This window comes from Ipomoea nil, unplaced genomic scaffold (assembly GCF_001879475.1).
Source record: "Ipomoea nil cultivar Tokyo-kokei standard unplaced genomic scaffold, Asagao_1.1 scaffold1416, whole genome shotgun sequence".
NCBI lineage: Eukaryota > Viridiplantae > Streptophyta > Magnoliopsida > Solanales > Convolvulaceae > Ipomoea > Ipomoea nil.
In genome coordinates this window covers 1,160,547-1,172,272 of record NW_017617844.1, presented here as the reverse complement: position 1 = coordinate 1,172,272, position 11,726 = coordinate 1,160,547, and positions in this window count along the sequence as shown.

Genomic DNA, 11,726 nt, shown 5'->3' with positions numbered 1-11,726 from the left:
AACTATCCAAAAACTCATAGTCTAAAACTAAACCGACTCACAGGCCGTAGACAAACGAAAGGAGCTACACTATCGGGCACTAGACATCGTGCCTGTCTAGACATCACCTAAAATATCACAAAGATAAACATGGGATGACGCCAGGTCATCGAATAATGCTGGTAACCCACCAATACATGTAAAATAACATACATAAGTAAGGTATAAGCTGTAAAACCATTTTCGAAACGGAATACATATATATAAGTGTAAAACCAAGAGTCAAAGCCAACATAAGACTCAACACTCTCAACAAACAACACGGGAACACATCCCAAGACCACAAGAATAACACGACTCACAAAAGAGTCAAGGCATGATCCATCATCACTCAATAGATCAAAACCCGACAAGTACAACTCAAAAGAATAAGACTTACACACCCGGCAACACATGCCAAGGAAACACATGCCTCCGTGACTACACACGTCACAAGAGAAGATCACACAACACCGGCTACAATAGCCCTCGCGACATCACCCATCACGAGTTGGTATGCCTGCCTTATGCCCTGTTCCAACCTTATGGGTACCCCCAACCTTGTTTCTTCTTTCTAACCATTACCTCCAGGACCCCTGTACTTCTTAGTCCAACCTATTCCCTACGGGACCGTCGTCCCCCACCAACGACCACCAACGAAACCACCAATTTCATAGTATACGAGGTACCGTACACACACACGGCAACACATGCCTTCCCAAGAAATACGTGGACCCATAACTCAGGCCACAACTCCATAATCACGTCACGGCCACCACGAGGACCGCTGCAATACCTTTGTGACTAGTGTCCCATACCACTAATCGTGCAATCCAGGTAAAGCCACACACACCACACCTCAACAGGAATCAATTAACGGATTACAACGAAGGTATGAAACATACTCAATCAAGGAATGGGTCACAGCCCAACAACAACAACGATGGATAACACAAGTTATCATCAACCAATCGGAAGGTACAAACAACACACACGCTAGCATTTAGACACCAAACTAGCATGCTTATCAAACGGATAAACCAAAGGTAGTTCTGAGGAACACACAAGACTCATCACGGTTCAACAAAACACAATGTTGAACACTTAGCACGATTCAAGACACCAAATACCTACATGGATTCCTACCATATAGTTCTAGACATACGAAACATCAAGAAGACACTCAAATAGTTCCACAAAAGGCCAACAGGAAGTCAAAATACCAAATACCGAGTCAAAAGAATCAAGGGGAACAAATCCCATCATAACACCAAAGTGTTCCCCGAGGGTGGACCCACGTGTAGACCCCTACCCGTGGTTCCGCCCGCAGGTACACTACCCACGAGGCCGTGTACCTGCGGGTGGGCGGCGGGTAGGGCTCTGCCCGTCGTTCCGCCCGCGGGTACATCCCTGTGTCCAAAAATAATCCCTTCGGGGATTTTCAGCTCCAGGCTCAAATTCAAGTCCAAAACATGCCAAATCTCACCCAATATAACAAAATGACTTGAATCATAGGAAATGCCAAGCAATGGCACACAAGAACCCTAAACACAAGCTCTAGATATGCATTTTCACAAGACAAATGCAGAAACTCTCACATTTCATAGCAAAACACAAGTAGAATCCAAGAAGTCACATATAGGTATGCAAAATAGATTTTGTAGAGCATGGGTTACCTCTTGTAGACTAAAAGACTTCACTTTACACCTCAACAAGCTCCCCACAAGGCTCACTTTCCAAACCCACTTCAAGAACAAACCAAAAGATCATAAAGATCCTACTTTTAAGAAAAAGACATCTAAGATGGAACCGAAAACACAAGATGGACTTAGATCTTACCCTCCTAGATGCCCAAATAGGTGAAAGGTTGAATCTTGGAACAATATCTTGAAGTCTTGGCAAGGTCTCAACTTAGCTTGAAGGAAAAGCTACTCACCTTTCTAGAGAGAAGGTAGAGCTAATATTTTAGAAAGTGTAAGGGGTGAAATGAAGATGTCTTCTAGGTTAGGTTACAATACTAACACTTGGTGAAAGGTCAAGAATACCCTTACTAACTTTAGAAAGTGTAAGGAACAAGGGAACTCCCTTCAAAGCTCAAGGTACAACTTGACTTTGGAGTTGACTAGTCAAATACTAGTCCCCAACTATTAAATTTCAGGATTTTAGAAATTAATTCCTCAATTGAAATAGGATTAATTACTCAATTAATCCATGAATTGAATTTGGATTTTTGGGGTGTCACACTTGGTCAATTTGGTGCCAATTACAATGGAGAAATTCAAATTGGGTGCCAATTACAAGTCAATTGCTATTGGGTGCCAATTACAATGGAGAAATTCAAATTGGGCTTGGTCAATTGGGTGCCAATTACAATAGAGAAATTCAAATTGGGTGCCAATTACAATTCAATTGCAATTGGGTGTCAATTACAAAGGAGAAATTCAAATTGGAAGGAAGTTCAAAGCCAGTTTGAAGTCTGACAACACCCAGACGTGATTCCAGAAGGAAAAATACTAGTCTAACTAGTATGGGATTAAATTGAAGAATATTTTTGAAGCATTTAAATCCCAAAGAAATAAGAACCACTTCAGAGCTGATCAGAGAAGTCATTCTACACAAAATTGAGACCCAGATATTCCCAAGAAACGTGAGAACACCAGAAGAATATCAGGTGAAGTTTGGGAACTCATTTGCATGAAGTTGAAGCTCCACAAATGGCTAGCTTATCTTTTCTGACACTTTGCCAGAAGATAAGATAAGATCTCTGACAAAAAGATACAAGAATTCAAGAATGAGATCGTCTCTTTGCAATGGGCAGATTCTCATTACCAGCTATAAAATGATGAAGATATGAAGACTTGAAGAAAAGGGGGAACACACGAGCAAAGAGCTTAAAAGAGCAAAAATACATAGAGCAAAAGTTTCAATTGGTACAGAGCATACCAAAAGAAATCTTCAAGTGAGAAAAGAAAAAGAACTCAGAGAGCTTCAAAGAGAAATATTCTGAGAGTTCAAAAAGCAGAGCTAAACAGAGCATAAAAATCAAGTGCTTTACTTGATACATTCAAAGAGAGAAAAACACTCAGAGATACAGAGCTTTTACGAGAAATCTTTCAAGAGTGTTTAATCTTCATCAACAAGAGACCAGCATCATATTGAAGATCATCTACAGAGTCTCAGAAGTTGGAAAGCAAGAAGAAAACTTGTCCCTGAACAAGTGATATTCCTACGGGAGTGTAGGAAGGGAGGAAAGTAGCACGGAGCTGTGAAATCCTGGATTGTCACACGGAGCTGTGAGATCCGAAGCAGCAGTGTCGGAGGCACTGGGCGTGATTAGTGCGGGCTTTGTGATCAAAGCACTAGATCACGGGATACGTTTCTACTGGAGTTGTGAAATCCTGGGATAGTAGCGCGGCGGCGTGAAACCCGAAGCAGCAGTGTGGTGTCACTGGGTGTGATTAGTGCGGGCTTGGTGATCAAAGCACTAGATCACGGAATTCATTGTATCTTGGAACCAAGAAGTGGTGGATATAGTGAATTGCTCTTGGAGATAAGAGCAAGTGGAGTAAGAGGATTACACCACCTGCAAACCACTATAATTGTCTTGTGTTCTTTACTGCTTTCTTTACTTACTGCTCTTTACTTGCTTCACACGAGATATATTTGTCACAATCTCACACACACTTTATCTTTATTTAGTTCCACTGCGTACCATACTCTAACAATCTAGTTAAGAGTTTTGGTTTCTCTGTGCCTTAGCAATTGTTGTGCTGTGCGAAAAAGCTTGAAAGTCTATTCACCCCCCCCCCCCCTCTAGACTTTAACCTTACCTCTTTTGGGACAACCAGTGGCTCTAACCTTTGTCGTATAGTCACCCTCTCGCCCAATCATTCCAAGATGGGCATAGAAGCAGTCGGACAGAGCGCCTACTTAAACTCCTTCCCCTCTACCTTTCACCTCTCTTCCCTTGGAGCGAGGTTGAGTTTCAGGGCAACTGTCGGTATTATGGGTTGCATCGCGAAGTTGGGTCATCTCTCGCCGTGGCGATATTACTTCCTCCTCCTGCGCGGATACTCGGAGCACTTGACCTTGAATACCTGCCACCATCTGGGCGTCGCCTGGAGATCTACAGGTGGTACCTGTGCCATGGGTTCTTGTTGCCCTCCACCACGATTGTTGTTGAATTGGTCGCGGAGGTCACCATCATGATTGTTGTTGAGCTGGTATTGGAGGTCACCCTCGCGGTTGCTATTGAACTGGCCCCGGAGGTCGCTCGAGTTTGTTTGTTGGGCATCCATGTGAGCATTGCCATTGCTATTGATGTTCAGGCCACGGGAACCATGTGAGCCACTTGATCTAGATCGCGTCATCGCTTCGAGCTTGTTGATGGGAGAGAAAGATATATGTATTAGCCTGCTTAAGAATTGATCTCACGCTCTCAATGAAAGCACCAATGATAGTAGAAAAGCTACCGGTATAATTATAGAAAGTAGATTTGTATTTTTAGAGTCTTAGTACAAAGTTTCAGAGCGTGTCCCCTCTTCTTGTTACACGGGGTCAGCCTTTATACTACAAATTTGTAACCGTTACAATAATTATCAACGGCCTCCTAATAAGTGCAACGGCTCCCCTCCATAAGTGTCAGGCTCCTCAGTAATTGTTGTGCGCTTGTAACTGCTCTTTGATGAGGCGGACCCTAAGAACCGTTACCTCTTCCTACTTACCGTTACGAACTGACTATTGCTTTGACTGCTGCAGGTTACAGTTATCGTGTCAGTACTTTTTTTTTTTTTTTGCAAGAGCATGTTGCATTGCAACGAGAAGTATTAACACAAAATGGATAGGAAGTATATGAGAGTCAATTGTACTATGATGTAGTTGGCGGACATGATAAGAAAAGAAGAGTTTATGGACTTCTCATATGGTACCTTCATTCGTGGTCCAATAAATGCTAACACATCAGACAATACAACATCAACCTCACAGCCCAAACATCAGACAATGCAAATTTAGCAAAGAAGCAAGATGAGATTGAGAATTTGAAGGCTTCTATGGTTCTTATACTGCAAAGATTAAATGCTCTTGAGAGTTAGAGAGCTACTATTTCATCATCACCCTCATCACAATCGAATTCAACTTCATATGATTTTTCTTTTATGAATTACTATATTTTTGTTTAGAGATAAATTTGGTATTTAGTACAACATTTACTTTTATATTACAAATTATATTGTATTTTAGTTTGCATAATAACATTTTAAATACAAATATTAGAATTCTAACAAAATAATAATAATTATGCAAATATTAAAAAAAAAAATTTACCAGAATTGCAATGAAATATAATTTTAGCGATGGTGACGAAAAGATTTTTGTCACCCAAAACGCGACGAAATTGGTGATGGAAAGATTTTTTTTCACCCAAAACGCAATGGAATTGGTGACGGAAAGATTTTTGTCACCCAAAAAGCGATAAAATCAAGTTAGTGATTAATTCCGTTATTTTTTTTACGACGAAATTTTGTGACGGAACATAAATTTTGCGACCGGATATCTGGCGATGGTATAACTACGGAAATGTGTTCCGCCGTTTTCTTACCAAGAATGTGTGTGGTGGAAGATGAAATTTACAATGGAAAAAGTTAGCGACGGAATCGCGACGAAAATTTGTTTCGTCGTTTTCTTTATGATGGAATTTTATGACGGGATACAAAATTTGCAACGGAAAGAAGGTTAGCGATGGGATATTTTCATCGTTATATTTCATGGCAGTAATATGCAACGGAATATAAGTTTTGAGACGGAATATTTTTTCACGCAATGGCAATAGAAAGAAACATTTCCGTTGCCAAAATCGTGAGTAATATGCAACGAATTGACTTCCGTCTCTTACTTCGCGGCAGACAATTCCGTCGCCACCACTCGCGATGAATTATTTCCATCACGAAATGAAATACGATAAGCCTTCACACTATGGAATGGATTTCGTCGTGAAAATGTTAAATTTCATCTCAAAATGCGATTTGCGACGGTATTTTTTCATTGCGAATCGCAATTTTTCTTGTAGTGATATATTATGTAATCTGCGTATCGGGTGATTTCTCATTATGGGCTTTTGATAGTTGATATCCCTTAATGATACGCTATGATGGTGATATAAGAAGAAGAAAAGATTGCATACCAAACATAAACTTAATGCAGATATGGAAATGTACGATTCCGAACCATGTACTAGGTGTTTGTGATATGTAGTGGATTAGCATACAGTGGTTTGTAAGTTTTGGAGGTCCCCAAAATAGATAATTTTTCCTCCCTAATTGCTTAATTTGTCTTCCATGCAAAGCTCTATTAAGATTTAGGTTTAGAGCTTTGGCTAAGAATATGATATTCATTATTGCCTATATCAAATAATTGTTTCATGACAATTAGAGTACTCAACATACAATGTAGTATGGAGTGAACTCATCAAGATAACATATCATAATTTTCATCTATCAATCATGCTTTCTAAAAACTAAGTATCAATTTGGATACATGACATATATTCCCTTAAACAACTGCCATAGTAACAAAAATACCACATAGTGATATATACATGCACACAATAACCCATATAAGATAATTATAAAATATTGTCTTTGCGAAAAACACTTAACCAGTCTCTTCCATGATGTTTGTTTAACAATTTTATGACTATTGTAGGATCATTGGATTTATTCTTTTCTGATGTCGGTAATTACTTCTTATGCCAATGTCGCCTCTCAGGGTTTTCAAATTGATAGGGATAACCAAAATATCTTAGACTTTTATTACTATAAAAATTACAATCGATAAAAAATGTACCGATATTAAACTAGGAGTCCTCCAAATATAAAAGAAACAAACATGGCTCCAATTCCGCAATATCATTTCTAAAAAAAATCATAAAAACCGCATACGAATATGCTTAATTGGAAAACATTATGACAAAATTGCAAGTCATGATAATCACATAATTATATATTACAATAATTAGGAGATTGAAAACAATTGCTAAATCCGCATGCCTTTAAGATATTCTTTGAAAAAAAAATTAATGCTTAAAAAATAATTGCAAAAGCAAGATAATCTATCTATATCTCTATCTATATCTATCTATCTATATAAAAAAAAAAAACAAAATCCTCCTATTCCGTTTTCCCGCTCAAACTTAAGGGTAATTTAGTAATATTAATATTATGAATTAATTAGGAATATTAATATATTGATTTGATTATGAATATCAATATAATAAATTAATTATGGCAATACTTTAAATAAATAAATACAATTTCCTTTTGAAAAATCTTACAAATTTATAATTCTCATATTTTTCACCTATAAATACAATGAGTTTATGACTAAAAAAATTAAAGTCTTCATTTTACGTTGCATCCCTCTTTTCCCTTGTTGGTGACTTTCTCATCACCAATTTATCAATTTAATCATTGTAGTTCAATATCTGCTCAAACTAATATGCATATTTCAATGCATTAAAGGTACAGTTTCTCTTATAACTATTTCTATCTCTGTGAAAAAAAAAATATATTATTTTTTCATTTACATTCTTTATTATGGATTGTCCGGGTCGATGTCACTCCAGACCAGCTGTAGTTGCTCCGACTAAGCAGATGCAAAAAGGTTCAATTTTTTTAGAAAAATATTTTTTTCGTATTACTAGTATTTGCGCCCGTGCGATGCACGGAATGGATTTGTTATAATATATTATTAATATGTAGATCGATATATAATTATTTAAATTAGAACATAAAATATTATATAGTGCAATTGAATGTATGATTTGGATCGTTTATGTGTTTTTATGTTATCAATGTTTGAATTTGAGCAAATAATTGTTCAAATTAATAGCTAATGTGTAGATGTACGCATGCGGTGTTGTAATTTTGAAGATTTTATTGTATTATTTTTGTCTGTGATTGATCTTCCATAGTTTTTAATTATTGTTTTGTTTTTAATTATTGTTTTTTTTTAAAAAACAATTGTATTATATGTATTTTTTTTGTATTATTGCTTTGTTTAAAACATTAATTTTGTAATATTGTTTATATATTTTATTTCCAGGCATGCTTTTTGTTATTTGTGCGATGCAATGGATACTACTCGGGTTCACTGTTTTTTGGTGACTTTGTAGTTAAGTGAGAAGCGAAAGCTGCGGTCGAGAAGGCTAGCGCAAAGAAAAAGCAGAAAAAAGATTCGGCTTTAATTTAAAACAAGTTATAGAAAAAAAAAAAAAAAAAAAAAAAAAAAAAAAAAAAAAAAGAAGTCGATGGCAAGATTCAGAAGAAGGTGGTGGAAATTGGTTCCTCTTCATCTAATGAAGATACTTCTTCTTATTCTGAGAATGAATTAAAGGCCAATAGATTAAAATATCTATATATGTGCATACTTCAAATCGGAAATGTAAATCTCTATATGTGCATACTTGAAAGTACCATTTAGTGTTTTTGCTTTTATTGACCTAAACTTGGTTTCCTGTAATTAAATTCTTATAAAAATGAATGTTCTTATATTTTTTGTTTTATTTTTAGAGTATGAATTATTTGTTCCATTCAATGTTTTTTTAAAAAAAATATATTGTGGGTTATATTTTAAGTACTAAGTATCTGATGGTGTTTTTTTTTAGAGTTAATTCCAGCAATGGTCCTCTAACTATTGCGATTTTCCAAAATTTATCCTCGTCTTTTAATTTGGACAAAATAGACCCTTGACTATCATATTTGTTCCAGCATTGGTCCTTCCGTTAGAAATCAGTTAGTTAGGCATTAGTATAGGGGCTAAAATGGTCTTTTCCTTAACTATTGCCTATTGCTTTCTTTTTCCTCCCTTGTCTGACTAACAGCCTTCTTCTCCTTCGTTCTTTCAATCCCCTCCTAAACCAAATAGCCTTCCGTCTCTCTCTTTCTCTTTCGTCTGATCTTACACCCTCGTCTGTTCTCTTGACATATTAAATACTCTGTATGTATTTAATACTTGTGTAAGTAATATTTATTTTAGGGTCTACTGCTAGGACATCTGGGATGTCAACAACCCCAACTTCGAATCCTACTTCTTTGCGTTAGGGTCTACTGCTAGGCAATCTAATTAATACTTGACTTTTTAAATTATATTCCCTTTTTAATAATGAATATTTTCCTAAAGTATATACATACACAAATTATGCTTATCAAATATAGAATTAGAAGTGTGTGTGTGTGTGTGTATACATATTAACTAAGCTATAATACTATTATAATTAAAGAATTAATTTCATGTACTAAATGGTCAAATTTAATGTACCAAAATATTAAGTATTTATTAAATAAGTATATTAGGAAATTATTTCCTAATATATTTCAATATTGAAAGAGAACAAATATTATAATTAATATAATTAATAAAATTGAGAAATATAATATTTTTACCGTGAAAATATTTGTGACAATTTCATTAAATTATACGGAGTAATGAATAAAATATGAAATACAATTAAGAAAATGAAATTATAAAAATAACAAAATATGTTTTAAAAAATATTTATAATTTTTTAAAAATATATACATACATATACGTATGCATTATATTAATCATACAAAATTTAAAAACTAATTTTTTTTAAATTTCTAAATATTATTTTTTAATTATAAATCTATACATACATACAGACATACATACATACATACATATATATGTATGTATGTATGTATGTATACATACATACATACATACATACATACATACATATATATATATATACATACATATATATATATATATATATATATATATATACACAGCCGGCTGTACATCCTCGTGAGATAATCAATGGAGTGGCGTAGCACCGCCTTGCACATGTCGAGCGCGCGCCGGAGATTCGGGGATCCTTGGCCGCGGCTTCCTCCTTGAAAATCAAAGCCCCATGCCAATAGAGTATCGTGAATATATATGGTTATGGATTATTATTTAGCACCATGCCAACAGATTGTAGAAGAATGTCTCTACAAACTAGGTTGCGGCTTCAGGTCAGGAATACAAGAGGGTTAAAAGGTTGTCATGCCGTTTTCTATACCCAAAACATTCGTTTATCAAAGAATATTGGAGAACCAGGCATGCATGGTGACTACCCGAGGGAAAAATTAAAGGAGCACAACGAAGTCGGCGGCACACACACACACATATATATATATATATATATATATATATATATATATATATATGGATTTTGAATCCGGTGCACACCCCCTAGTCAGCCGAGCCCGTGAGCACACTCCCTGATCGTTGATTTTAATTTTTTGACGATTCAGATTGATTCACACTTGGATCCCATGTTATACTGATTTTAGATGAAGCATGGGTCTTTTTGTCCTTAAGCACTATATTTATTACTTTCCATTTCATTTATTTCCATGTTTATAAAGATTTGTAGCGTTATTTCAGCTCTCCTTAAACAATATTTCTCTCTCTCTTAGTAATTTTCTTTGGAATTTTACGACGGTGTGTGCGTGGGTGTGGAATGGTGTGTGCGTTTTACTGTAACAGGGCTCATACACCATGACGTGCTGGTTTTTTTCATAAAATTATGCGTTTTGGTATGTGCGTTTCGTAATACATGCATGTACATTTTCGTTTGGGTTTTACAAATTTCGGGCGTGTGTGAAACGTAGATATAGTATTGGGCTTATTGTGTTTTTTTTTTTAAATTGTGGGGAATTTTACGATGGTGTGTGCGCGAGTGTGGAATGGCGTGTGCGGTTTTCTGTAACAGGAGGTGTACACCATGGCAAACTATAAAACGCACACACCATTCCATACCCACGCACACACCGCCGTAAAATTTCCCATAATTTAAAATTTCAGATGTACAAAATATAATTAGTTATTACCATTGATAAGGTCCCTAATAATTTAAAATATCAATTTCCATTCATAATCTCCCTAATATAATGCTTAAGATTCCAATTAAATTATATCTATATTTAAACATATATCTACAATTACTATTTAATCCTTTTGATTTAAATATATCCTTAGTTACTTTCACAATCTCTTATAATCTCAACCATTTATGGAAAATGAATCAATGGATATCATGAGATCTCATGATCTCATCTAGTATAGGGGTTGCACCAGATTCGAAGCCATACATATATATATATATATATATATATATATATATATATATATATATATATATATAAGCAAAATCGTCATATTTGATTTTTCCGGTCCAAACTTTTGTAGTCAATTAATTAAATATTTTAGGAATAAGGTTCAAATTGGCCACTGAACGCAACCTGAAAATGCAATTAGGCCACTGAACGAAAAAAAAAAAAAAATAAAGTGCAATTAGGCCACTGAACACTCCAAATGTATACAATTTAACTTGATAGCAGGTTACCATCAATTTTAGCAGATTACCTGCTTACATGGCAACTGAGTTGGCATTTTTTATAATTTTTAAATAATTTTAATAATAATTTTTTAAAAAGAAATTAAAAAATAAAATAAAATAAAACGATGGGGTGGCTGTCGTTTATTTTAAATTTTTATTTAATTTTCTTTCAACTTTTTTAAAGGTAATTATTAAAATTTATTATTAAAAATTATTTAAAAATTATTAAAAATGTCAACTCAGCTGCCACGTAAGCATGTAACCTGCTAAAATTGATGGTAACCTGCTATCCAGTGAAATT